Source organism: Salmo salar, chromosome ssa14, assembly GCF_905237065.1.
Source record: "Salmo salar chromosome ssa14, Ssal_v3.1, whole genome shotgun sequence".
Lineage (NCBI taxonomy): Eukaryota > Metazoa > Chordata > Actinopteri > Salmoniformes > Salmonidae > Salmo > Salmo salar.
In genome coordinates this window covers 86628622-86642580 of record NC_059455.1, presented here as the reverse complement: position 1 = coordinate 86642580, position 13959 = coordinate 86628622, and the positions used below count along the sequence as shown (strand labels likewise).

The 13959-nt window shown below is 44.4% G+C and overlaps 1 protein-coding gene across 2 annotated transcripts in view; it reads left to right on the top strand.

Annotated features, from left to right (window-relative positions):
• Positions 1-6282: 6282 nt before the first annotated feature.
• LOC106570526 (cyclic AMP-responsive element-binding protein 5) overlaps positions 6283-13959 on the top strand; it is a 29832-nt gene continuing 22155 nt past the window's right edge. Inside the window, exons 1-2 of one of the 2 annotated variants that reach the window (XM_045694913.1) lie at positions 6283-6575; positions 8880-8918. The gene's annotated coding sequence lies outside the window, so the exon portion shown is untranslated. The remainder of the gene's footprint in view (positions 6576-8879; positions 8919-13959) is intronic. The other variant, XM_014142944.2, reaches the window with a different exon arrangement.

Here is a 13959-nt window from a genome sequence, read left to right as displayed (position 1 = left end):
CGGGAAGTACTGGTGGCCCACTTTGGCTAAGGACGTGAGCGTTTATGTTTCCTCTTGCTCGGTGTGCGCCCAGTGTAAGGCTCCTAGGCACCTGCCCAGAGGTAAGTTACACCCCTTACCTGTTCCACAGCGGCCAAGGTTACACCTGTCGATCGATTTCCTAACCGATCTTCCTCCATCACAGGGAAACACCACGATCCTGGTCGCTGTGGATCGTTTCTCTAAGTCCTGCCGTCTCCTCCCTCTGCCCGGTCTCCCTGCGGCCCTACAGACTGCGGAGGACTTGTTTACGCATGTCTTCCGGCATTACGGGGTACCTGAGGATATAGTGTCTAATCGAGGTCCCCAGTTCACTTCGAGGGTCTGGAAGGCGTTCATGGAATGTCTTGGGGTCTCGATCAGCCTTACCTCAGGGTTTCATCCCGAGAGTAACGGGCAGGTGGAGAGAGTTAACCAGGATGTGGGTAGGTTTCTGAGGTCCTATTGCCAGGACCGGCCAGGGGAGTGGGCAGCGTTCGTGCCCTGGGCAAAGATGGCCCAGAACTCGCTCCGCCACTCCTCCACTAACCTCACCCCCTTCCAGTGTGTATTGGGGTATCAGCCGGTTCTGGCTCCTTGGCATCAGAGTCAGACCGAGGCTCCTGCGGTGGACGACTGGTTCCGGCGCACGGAGGAGACATGGGACACTGCCCATGTTCATCTTCAGCGCGCCGTACTGCGCAAGAAAGTTGGTGCAGACCGTCACCGTAGTGAGACCCCGGTGCGACCGGGTCTGGCTCTCGACCCGAAACCTGTCCCTCCGCCTGCCCTGCCGGAAGCTGGGTCCGCGGTTTGTGGGGCCATTTAAAGTCCTGAGGAGAGTGAACGAGGTTTGTTACAGGTTACAGCTTCCCCCCGATTACCGCATTAACCCCTCGTTCCAGGCCGGTGGTGGCTGGCCCGCTCCAGGAATCTGAGGTGCGGGAGGTTCCTCCGCCCCTCTGGACATCGAGTGGGCCCCGGTGTACTCCGTTCGTTCCATACTGGATTCGAGACGTCGGGCGAGGGGCCTTCAGTATCTCGTGGACTGAGAGGGGTATGGTCCAGAGGAGAGATGCTGGGTTCCAGTGGAGGACGTGTTGGATCCTTCTCTGCTGCGAGAGTTCCACCGTCTCATCCGGATCGCCCTGCGCCTCGCCCTCCGGGTCGTCCCCGAGGCCGGTGTTGATGCACTGCTGGGGAGGGGGGGGTACTGTCACGACTTCTTCCGAAGTCGATGCCTCTCCTTGTTCGTGCGATGTTCGGCGGACGAAGTTGCCGGTCTTCTAGCCATCACCGATCCATTTTTCATTTTCCATTTGTTTTGTCTCATTTTTCCACACACCTGGTTCTCATTTCCCTCATTATGTGTTGTATTTAACCCTCTGTTTTCCCCATGTCTTTGTGTGGTGTTGTTTATCTGTTCATGTATGCGCACGTTAGGCTGGTTAAGCTGGGTTACGTTAAACCTTTATTTGTATTTCGTATGAGTTTGTGCCGTGTGCTTTTGGGTCGCCAAATAAAAGGCTCCGTTTTGCTACCAACTATCTGCTCTCCTGCGCCTGACTTCCTACAGTTCTGCCCACAGATTTTCTATAGGATGAAGGTCAGGGTTTTGTGATGGCCACTCCAATACCTTGACTTTGTTGTCCTTAAACCATTTTGCCACAACTTTGGAAGTATTCTTGGGGTCATTGTACAATTGTTTGTACAGACCTATTTGCGACCAAGCTTTAACTTCCTGACTGATGTCTTGCTTCAATATATCCACATAATTTTCCTCCCTCATGATGCCATCTATTTTGTGAAGTGCACTAGTCCCTCCTGCAGCAAAGCACCCCCACAACATGATGCTGCCACCCCCGTTGTTCACGGTTGGGATGGTGTTCTTCGGCTTGCAAGCCTCCCCCTTTTTCCTCCTAACATAACGATGGTCATTATGGCCAAACAGTTCTATTTTTGTTTCATCAGACCAGAGGACATTCATCCAAAAAATACGCTCTTTGTCCCCATGTTTAGTTGTAAACCGTAGTCTGGCTCTTTTGTGGCGGTTTTGGAGCAGTGGCTTCTTCCTTGCTGAGCGGCCTTTCAGGTTATGTCAATATAGGACTTGTTTTAATGTGGATATAGACACTTTTGTACCTGTTTCCTCCAGCATCTTCACAATGTCCTTTGCTGTTGTTCTGGGATTGATTTGCAGTATTCGCACCAAAGTACGTTCATCTCTAGGAGACAGAACGCGTCTCTTTCCTGAGCGGTATGATGGCTGCGTGGTCCCATGGTGTTTATACTTGCGTTCTATTGTTTGTACAGATGAACGTGGTACCTTCAGGCGTTTGGAAATTGCTCCCAAGGATGAACTAGACTTGTGGAGGTCTACAATTTTTTTTCTGAGGTCTTGGCTGATTTCTTTTGATTTTTGCATGATGTCAAGCAAAGAGGCACTGAGTTTGAAGGTAGATGTCAATGGTGTGCGTACTGGTAGCGTTGTAAGGTGCAGGAGAGCAGAGAGTTGTGAACAGGCGCACACTTTATTGAGGCAGGCGAAACCAACAGATGGACGCCGCTGCGTCAAAACCTCCAGCCAATTGGCAAAACTGCAAAACGTGCAGTCACAATAATTATGTTCAAACAAGTAAACATACCTCGTGACAAAACACGGAATATACGAACACCAGTCTGGCGTGTCAAAATTGACACGTAACACAAAACAATTTCATACAAAGACATGAGGGGGAACAGAGGAATAAATACATGCAGTGTGATTGGGGAATGAAAACCAGGTGTGCAGGGAACAAGACAAAACAAATGGATAAATGAAAAATGGAGCGGCGATGGCTAGAAAGCCGGTGACGTCGACCGCCGAACGCCGCCCGAACAAGGAGAGGAGCCGACTTCGGCGGAAGTCGTGACAGTAGGCCTTGAAATACATCCACAGGTACACCTCCAATTGACTCAAATGATGTCAATTACCCTGTTAGATGCTTCTAAAGCCATGACATAATTTTCTGGAATTTTCCAAGCTGTTTAAAGGCACAGTCAACTTAGCGTATGTACACTTCTGACCCACTGGAATTGTGATACAGTGAATTATAAGTGAAATAATCTGTCTGTAAACAATTGTTGGAAAAATTACTTGTGTCATGCACAAAGTAGATGTCCTAACCGACTTGCCAAAACTATAGTTTGTTAACACGAAATTTGTGGAGTGGTTGAATAACGAGTTTTAATGACTCCAACCTAAGTGTATGTTAACTTCCGACTTCAAATGTTCATATAGGATATGTTTCTTAATTTGTAGCATTATGTGGTGATTTCCATCTGTCTATGTTGCAGAAATCAGCACAGCAGGGCCACCAGCAAACGTGTGGCAAGCTGGCATAGGCCCCAACATTTAAAATTCAGTTTGATAAAAAATAGTGACACAAAAGCATTGAAAATAGAGACCAAGTACTGTAGTTTAGACAGATTTGATATATGTGTGTGATATGCATCTCTTTTACTCATTATTAAACCTATGTTTCTCCACTGTAGTATTCCTAATGATATGTTGTATTTATTAATGAATACATTTATATGTATCTGGTTTACCTTATGAGATACTTCCATTTATGTTTTATTTCTTTGTTTTCCCAGTTCACCATCCTGCAATATCCTTTCATGATTCAAACTGCAGTAATAAAATGGGCACCAGCCCATACAACTGCAATCCTCCTATCTGTTTTAATGGACACAACACCATGATAGCCCCAACTCTAACCAGCAACAGTAACATCAAGATACAGTCCTTTATTCAAACCACAACTCTAACCAGTTTTTACAACACCCATCTGCACAAACCCACACACACTATAGTCAATCTCTTCTGTACATGAGGCCGGAGCTCTGACCCAGTTGAATAGGGATCAGTAACCTGTCTCTGTTTGTCCCATCTCCCTCTCACATCTACAGGCAGGGTGACGCAGGGCCCAGAGCAGGCGTCTAGGGGCAATAAAAAGATGTTAAAAGGCTGGCTGAAGATGGCAGATAGTAATGGCTGATAATAACGGCTGAGTTATAGCTGTGGCTCTAACGGCAGTGGTGGCTGTGTCCCGAATGGCACCATATTCAACAGCAGCCCTAAGGACCGTGGTCAAAAGTAGTGCACTATAAAGAGAATAGGGTGCCATTTGGTATGAACCAGCGTCTGCTCTCAGCCATCCGCAGGAGTCTCACTGTCTGCCTGAATACAGTTATTACAGCAAGAGAACTATTTCTCTTCTCCCTCGTCTCTCTATATATTTTTGTATTTCTTTACTCTGTCTGTCATTGCCTTTCTCGTTCTCACCATCTCTTGTTCTGTGTATCTTGATGTAGCTCACTCTGAGTCATGTACGAACGTGCACAATCACACACACAAACAATGTTTTCTTGACCAGCCCACAGAGTGGCATGGACGCCAAAAGCTAGCTTGACATGTCAGTGTGTGTAATGTGACGTGAACACACCCCTCCTGAACACAACAGAATCTCAGTGATTCAGTTCCATATGAGGAAGAGCAGCTCCAGAATGCGGCCTTGTGCCGTCATCACTACTTCCTGTTTTCATGGTTGCCTTGGTCACCACTAGGCCTATTAGCATATCTGATGTTGGTTGGAGGTGCGTCACAGAGTCAGAGGGTTTAGTTTGGTTTTACACTTTGCCAACATCAACAACACAACCATATTAATAAAGCCTCTCAGAGTAGCAGTGTTGATCTGAGATCAGTTTTGCCTTTTAGATCACAATGAATAAGATTGCATGGACTGGGATGAACTGATCCTAGATCAGCACTCATATGAGAAATGTTACGAATGTCCAATTCACACAGCCTCTCTGTCCAGTCTCTACAGCCTCTGCAGGACATGTAGATATAGGCCTGACCAAATATGGCAAATTAATACAATAAAAAAATTAGAGGTTCAACAGAAATTAATTGCTAATTTCTCTGTTGACTATTTCCAGACAAGACCCTTTTTTGCTGGAAAAGGCATGTTGCACTTGCAACAGAAACATTGTCAACTTAGTGCCAATGATCTAGAGATACAGCCTCACAGGAATCAGAATGAAGACTGAGAGAGTCCTTTGACAACTACATGTCACTGTTTATATGTGGGCTATCATAGTAATAATGAATTCGCTTCATAAGTTTCATTACCAAAAACATGGACAAGGTAGCCTAATTTGACCAGGCAACAATAAGCCTATAGACTTTAAGTGAAATAATTTTAGTCGATAGTAAGAATGACTTTCACTCAGTCACTGCATAACATCATAAACTGTCCCCTGCACTCCGCACAAGACGTCATCCCGTCACTGGTTCATATTTTATAGGCAATCTGAGGCAGCATTACACCTCCTAACAGAGTACTGGTGTCAACGTCTCAGTGTGCCATTATTGGCTCGAGACCTGGTCTGAAATTCTCTCTGGTACCGGTGTTGTGACGAAAATCTCCCCCCTGCCAGAACCCCCCCTCTGCTCTTCACTCCGTTGTCAGTTTAGCCTACATTTCACTGATCTCGTCATCGCTCCCATGTCTTATTCGACTAGTATTTTTGAAAGTGTAAGGATAATAATTCAGCCATAGTTGTTCTGAAATGTTTATTGCTTGCCAACATTTTACTCCCTCCTCTATGTTTAATATAACACACATACATTAATGATTAATTTCGGTTGCCTATCCTGACATGAAGTTTGTTCTATAGAAAGTATTTGACTCTGATGTGTGTCACAGAAAGTTTTTGACTCTAGCCACAAATTAAAACAGAAAGTTTTTGACTCTAGCCACAAATTAAAACAGAAAGTTTTTGACTCTAGCCACAAATTAAAACAGAAAGTATTTGACTCTAGCCACAAATTAAAACAGAAAGTATTTGACTCTAGCCACACAATTAAGGAAATTAGAAGGGGGGAGAGATTTTCGACACAGCACCGCAACGTGTATTTTGTTTAAGAGACACAGGGTCCTGTAGCCTGCTTTACCACTGGGCTCAGGAATCAATGTGGATTCGTGTTTATTGACATAAAAAGCCATTACGGAATCTCGAAAGTAACTCGAAATACATTATCATACTCATTCACTTAGCCTCCAGTAAATCAACACATTCTGCCCAGAGGTATAGCCCACGCTGGGACGTCCTGTACAGCTCTGCGCAAAATCTAGTGACAGACAGACAGACAGACATCCCCCTCTTCTTCCCCCCTCCCCCTCACTCCTTCCCTCTGTCCCAAGGTCTGTCTGGCGTCCGGTCCCGCGCACCCAGACAGCTGTTGGAAGGCGGCTGCGGTTCGAGCGAGATGCCAGCCTACCGTAGACTACACGCACGGCATACACTTCTAGTTCCACTGTCCCGAGTCCCGGTAGGAGTAAACCCCGCCCATCCAAAGCGGGACCGCAATGATTTAGAAGTTCAGGAATCCCACGTGACGTCACCTTAGGGGTGATGTAATGCTTCTGTAAATAGAATGTATTGTAATCCTGCCTCAGTCCAACGTGGTTCCTCTCAACTCAGTGCCGCTTGTACGCTCCACTTCTTAGGTAAGTTTACACAACTGACTTCTATAGCCCACAACTGTACGGCTGGATTGAAAACAACTTTTAGGCTTGCTCGAAGTCAGCGTTTGATAGATGTTGTGATATATTTGTATTTTTTTTGCGTAAAGTTTGGTGTGTGCAGTGCTGGTCCCGCGTTGGTTCATCAAGCTGCATGTCTATTTGGGTGGTATGACCGCACTCCCCAACCGTGTAGACTTGTTTATGAGGTGGTCAGGTTGATCCATAACGCGGATCATGTTATTTACAGTAGAGTGGACTGAAGGTTATCAGATGATCTGTATGTGAAGTAGCAGTTTACCCGGGCTGATCTGAGTTGTCTGAGGACTTGATTAGACAGCCTACAGAAAGGGGGGAAGTTGGAAGTTGATTGTTTCGGAAACAACTGCCGAAGTGTTTACGCGCGACCAGCTGAAGTTGGACAATCGAACAGACAGGTGTGTGTGTGTGATGCTGAGTGTGCCCACTGCGCGGTGAGTGACCTGTTCACCGTTATTGTTTTTATCCTTGTGTTCCTTTGCCTAAGTGCTGAAATTAACCATCGTTTAGCCCTAAACTCTTGTTAAACAGAAACAATGCTAATGTTTGAGTTTGAGTTTGTGTCGTCATCCCACCATGGTATTTGCGATCTTCATTGTTGAGCATGACGTCATGTTGCTTGAGGTCTCCTGCGGAGAATTGCTGACTGTGCGTTGCTGTTGGAAAAACTCATAGGCAAGACAGATTTGCAGAAACAATTTGAGGGGAAGGCTACTCATAGCTTCAATATCACTATCGAATTTGTAATACAATTTCAGTGAGTAGCTTAGTCAAAACTAGTATTCAGATGTATATTTCACAAGTTGTAGTGATGATGATGATGCTGCTGATGATGATAGGGTGGTTGATTCTTTTTAGCAGTGACACACACAAACATATGCACGCACCTATGAAGTCACCTCTCCGCACATGTGGAGCAGGGGTGGAATATGGTGACTGCTTCAGAGCAGGTTTCAACCTGCCCGGAGCTGTTCCCCAGCACACTGATCCCTCCCTTTACCAGCACACTTCTCTCTCTCTCTCTCTCTCTCTCTCTCTCTCTCTCTCTCTCTCTCTCTCTCTCTCTCTCTCTCTCTCTCTCTCTCTCTCTCTCTCTCTCTCTCTCTCTCTCTCTCTCTCTCTCTCTCTCTCTCTCTCTCTCTCTCTCTCTCTCTCTCTCTCTCTCTCTCTCTCTCTCTCTCTCTCTCTCTCTCTCTCTCTCTCTCTCTATGAGAGGCGGACCAAGGCGCAGGGTGATTAGAGTTCCACATCTTTTAATAAACAGTGAAACTTCTACAAAACAATAAACCAACAACGAAAAGTGAAAGTAGGGGTGCTACATGCACATACACAAAACAATATCCCACAACCCAGGTGGGAACAGGGACTCCTTAAGTATGATCCCCAATTAGAGACAACGAACATCAGCTGCCTCTAATTGGGAACCATACCAAGAGCACCGACATAGAGATGAAAAGACTAGAACACCCCCTAGTCACGCCCTGACCTACAACATCATAGAGAACCAAGGGCTCTCTATGGTCAGGGCGTGACAATCCTGTGCCTCTCTTCCCCTCCTCTCACTGTCGCTCACCTTTTACATCTCTCTTTACCCCTCCTCCTATTTTCTCTCCTCTCCGTCATAACTTTAACATCAGTATCCACTTACATTGTGAGTGTGTCCATTTATTCCCTCTCCCCTTCAACCTAAACAGATCCCCACTCTCTCTCAGGCGAAACCTGCCTAAGTGGAGTGTGTGTTAGTGTGTGTATGTTGGTTCAAATGTGCTGTCCACTGCTCATAAGAAATCCTCCAACCTGTCATCAACATCTTCATCACCATTCTCATAATCTTTATCAAGGGGTAGCGAGGGTATAGTGTGTGAGAGTGAGGGATCATTCATGAAAGACTCTAGTGCCGCCAAATTACAATTATGGTGCCTAACCTCTATGGCCAGTGAACGACCGTTGTATTCTGCGTCCAGGCTATGGGCTGGTCATGGTCATGGTCAATTCGAATTGAAGGCAGTCAATTCAGGAAGTAAACTGAAATTACAATTCAAACTGAGTACAAATGATTCTTTTCATGTGTTTACATTTTGGAATTTTAAATTAAATCGCTTCCTGAATTGACTGCCTTCAATTGGATTTGACCCCAGCCCTGGTTAAGGATAGAGAGACTAAGGTCTAAAGATCCTTGTGGATCAAAACCTTGTCAATAAAGGTGGCAATTGGAAGCATAATGTGTGGGTACCTTTCTTATCTCTTTAGAAAGTTAACTGGAACAGCCTTCTCAGAGGACTCTGCCGGGTAAGAACCAAAACACCTTCAAGTTTTATTGAAGTGTTGTAGTTGCAGGTTCACTTGGCACATCTAAAGCCTTTTCTTTTGGTGTGAAGCTAAAGACCACTGAGTGCTAACAGTCAGTATGTAGATAATATGTGTGAAATGCTTGATAGTGTATGTGATGTAAACAGAGAGGTCTACTTTCTTGGGGACCTGAATATTGACTGGTTTTCATCAAGCTGTCCACTCAAGAGGAAGCTTCTCACTGTAACCAGTGCCTGAAATCTGGTTCAGGGGTGTTTACAAACACTACAGGACCAAGTTCATCCACATGTATCGATCACATTTTTACTAATACTGTAGAACTTTGTTCTAAAGCTGTATCTGTACCCATTGGATACAGTGATCACAATATAGTGGCTATATCCAGGAGAGCCAACGTTCCAAAAGCTGTGCCTAAAATAGTGTATAAGAGATCATACAAAATATTTAGCTGTGACTCTTAAGTGGATGAGGTCAAAAATATTTGTTGGTGTGATGTGATTAATTAGGAGCATCCAGACGCTGCACTTGATAAATTTATGAAATTGCTTCTTCCAATTAATGATAAACATGCACCTACTAAAAAAATATTGTTAGAACTGTTAAGGCTCCATGGATTGACGAGGAATTAAACAACTGTATGGCTGAAAGAGATGGGTCAAAAGGAGTGGCTAATAAATCTGGCTGCACATCTTACTGGCTGACTTACTGCAGTTTGAGAAATGAGGTGACTAAACTCAACAAAAAGAAGAAGAAACTGTATTATGAAGCCAAGATCAATGATATTAAGTATGATGGAGTACTTTAAATGAAATTATGGGCAGAAATACAAATTCAACTCTATCTTTCATCGAATGAGACCATTTGATGTTGCCAATTAATTTAGTTATTACTTCATTGGCAAAGTGGGTAAACTTAGGCAGGAAATGCCAACAATGAACAGTGAGCCATCATATTCATACATAAAAAAAACAAATAATGAAAGAAAAGCATTGCAAGTTTGAGTTTTGTAAAGTTAGTGAGGGAAAGTGTGACAAACCTCCTGGCATTGACAACTTAGATGGAAAGCTACTGAGGATGGTAGATGACTCTATAGCCACTCCTATCTGTCATATCTTTAATCTGAGCCTAGAGGAAAGTCTTTGTCCTCAGGCCTGGAGGGAAGCCAAAGTCATTCCGCTACCCAAGAGTCATAAAGCGGCCTTTACTGGTTCTAACAGCAGAGCTATCAGCTTGCTGCCAGCTCTTAGCAAACTGTTGGAAAACATTGTGTTAGACCAAATACAATGCTACTTCTCTGTAAACAAATTAACAACAGACATGCAGCATGCTTATAGAGAAGGGCACTCAACAAGTGCTGCACTGACACAAATGACTGATGATTGGTTGAAAGAAATTGATAATAAGAAGATTGTGGGAGCTGTACTTTTAGATTTCAATGCAGCCTTTGATATTATTGACCATAACCTATTGTTGAAAAAACGTATGTGTTATGGCTTTTAAACCTCTGCCATATCGTGGATTCAGAGCTATCTATCTAATAGAACTCAAAATGTTTTCTTTAATGAAAGCTCCTCTAATGTCAAACATATAGAGTGTGGTGTACTGCAGGGAAGCTCTCTAGGCCCTCTAGTCTTTTCTGTTTTTACCAATAACCTGCCACTGGCGTTAAACAAAGCATGTGTGTCCATGTATGCTGGTGATTCAACCATATACACATCGGCAACCACAGCTAAGGAAGTCCCTGAAACCCTTAACAAAGAGTTGCAATCTGTTTTGGAATGGGTGGCCAGTAATTAACGGGTCTTAAACATCTCTAATAACTAAGAGCATTGTATTTGGTACAAATCATTCCCTAAATTCTAGACCTCAGCTGAATCTGGTAATGAATGGTGTGGCTGTTGAACAAGTTGAGGAGACTAAATTACTTGGCGTTACCTTAGATTAAACTGTCATGGTCAAAACATATATTTTTTTATTTCTTTTTTATTTCACCTTTATTTAACCAGGTAGGCTAGTTGAGAACAAGTTCTCATTTACAACTGCGACCTGGCCAAGATAAAGCATAGCAATTCGACACATACAACAACACAGAGTTACAAATGGAATAAACAAAACATATAGTCAATAATACAGTAGAACAAAAGAAAACAAAAAGTCTATATACAGTGAGTGCAAATGAGGTAAGTTAAGGCAATAAATAGGCCATGGTGGTGAAGTAATTACAATATAGCAATTAAACACTGGAATGGTAGATGTGCAGAAGATGAATGGGCAAGTAGAGATACTGGGGTGCAAAGGAGCAAGATAAATAAATAAATACAGTATGGGGAGGAGGTAGGTAGATAGATGGGCTGTTTACAGATTGGCTATGTACACGTGCAGTTATCTGTGAGCTGCTCTGACAGCTGGTGCTTAAAGCTAGTGAGGGAGATATGAGCCTCCAGCTTCAGAGATTTTTGCAGTTCGTTCCAGTCATTGGCAGCAGAGAACTGGAAGGAAAGACGACCAAAGGAGGAATTGACTTTGGGGGTGACCAGTGAGATATACCTGCTGGAGCGCGTGCTACGAGTGGGTGCTGGGTAGTGTATGGGGCTTTGGTGACAAAACGGATGGCACTGTGATAGACTGCATCCAGTTTGTTGAGTACAGTGTTGGAGTCTATTTTATTCTAAGTCAGAGCTGTCCATAGTAGTGATGCTGGACGGGCGAGCAGGTGCGGGCAGTGATCGATTGAATAGCATGCATTTAGTTCTACTTGCGTTTAAGAGCAGTTGGAGGCCACGGAAGGAGAGTTGTATGGCATTGAAGCTCGTCTGGAGGGTTGTTAACACAGTGTCCAAAGAGGGGCCAGAAGTATACAGAATGGTGTCGTCTGCGTAGAGGTGGATCAGAGAATCACCAGCAGCAAGAGCGACATCATTGATGTCTACAGAGAAGAGAGTCGGCCCGAGAATTGAACCCTGTGGCACACCCATAAAGACTGCCAGAGGTCCGGACAACAGGCCCTCCGATTTTACACACTGAACTCTATCAGAGAAGTAGTTGGTAAACCAGGCGAGGCAATCATTTGAGAAACCAAGGCTGTCGAGTCTGCCAATAAGAATGTGGTGATTGACAGAGTCGAAAGCCTTGGCCAGGTCGATGAATACGGCTGCACAGTAATGTCTCTTATCGATGGCGGTTATGATGTCGTTTAGGACCTTGAGCGTGGCTGGGGTGCACCCATGACCAGCTCTGAAACCAGATTGCATAGTGGAGAAGGTACGGTGGGATTCGAAATGGTCGGTAATCTGTTTGTTAACTTGGCTTTCGAAGACCTTAGAAAGACAGGGTAGGATAGATATAGGTCTGTAGCAGTTTGGGTCTAGAGTGTCACCCCCTTTGAAGAGGGGAATGACCAGCTTTCCAATCTATGGGAATCTCAGACGATACGAAAGAGAGGTTGAACAGGCTAGTAATAGGGGTTGCAACAATTTCTGCAGATAATTTTAGAAAGAGAGGGTCCAGATTGTCTAGCCTGGCTGATTTGTATGGGTTCGGATTTTGCAGCTCTTTCAGAACATCAGCTATCTGGATTTGGGTGAAGGAGAAATGGTGGGGGCATTGGCGGGTTGCTGTGGAGGGTGCCGGGCAGTTGACCATAAAGATGTGGAGAGGTCTGTCCGCAATAAAGAGATGCTCTGCTTTTTTGACACCACACTCCAAAAAGTCTTGCAGGCTCTAGTTGTCTTATCTTGATTCTTGTCCAGTCGTGTAGTCGAGTATTGCAAGGAAAGACCTAGTTAAGCTGCAGCTGGTCCAGAACAGAGCGGCACGTCTTGCTCTTCATTGTAATCAGAGGGCTGATATAAATACTATGCATGCCAGTCTCTCTGGCTAAGAGTTGAGGAGGGACTGACTGCATCACTGTGTTGAAATCCCAAATTGTTTGCATAGTCAACTTACACACAGCTCTGACACACACACTTACCCCACCAGACATGCCACCAGGGGTCTTTTAACAGTCCCCAAATCCAGAACAAATTCAAGAAAGCATACAATATTATTCAGAGCCATTTTTGCATGGAACTCTGTTCCATCTCATATTGCTCAAATGAACAGCAAACCTGGTTTAAAAAAACAGATAAAGCAACACCTCACAGCACAATGCCTCTCCCATATTTGACCAAAATAGTTTGTGTGTATGTACTGATATTTAGAATACGTGTGCCTTTACAAAAATTTTTATGTAGTTCTGTCCATGAGCTGTTCTTGTCTATTAATGTTCTTTATTATGTAATGTTTCATGTTTTGTGTGGACTCCAGGAAGAGTAGCTGCTGCTTTTGCAACAGCTAATAGGGATCCTAATAAAATACCAACAGCAAATACCAAGGAGTTTACCAACCAACCCAGCTCTCCTCATAAGACCTCATAAGACCCAGGCATCAGCTCTCCTGAAAGTCCTTTTGTCCTGACTCTGACATACACGCTCTGCATGCATTCCAAATGGCACCCTATTCCCTATACAGTATAGTGCACTACTTTTGAACAAAGCCCCATAGGGATAGGGTGCCATTCGGGACACACCCTCTTTCTGACACGGCTGTGAGGAATGCCTTGGGTGACAGAGTTCACTTCCTGGTCTCAGTGGAAAATGAAGAGCTAACACTTCTAATAGTTCATAATTACCCCCCATCAACTCCCCTCCTCCCCCCTCCTCCATCTTCATTTCACTGCTGTAGTAAGGGTCAGCTGGAGGTTGTCTTGAACCCTCTCTCTCTCAAGTCTCAATGCTTTCTCTCTCTCAAGTTTCAAATCTCAATGCGTTTTTTTTTCTTCAGGAATGTGATTTATGCAGTTTTTCTCTTCCACCTAACAAAGGGAATCACAGCCAAGGCCTACGCTACAGATGCAGTCAAATGTATTGGCACCCTTGCACTTTACAATGGAGCGCAATGGATCAGAATTTTCTGTTTTCCCTTTCAAAACTGGTTGAATGACTTTTTTTTACCCTGTAGGACCTTGCAACCTAACACAGGT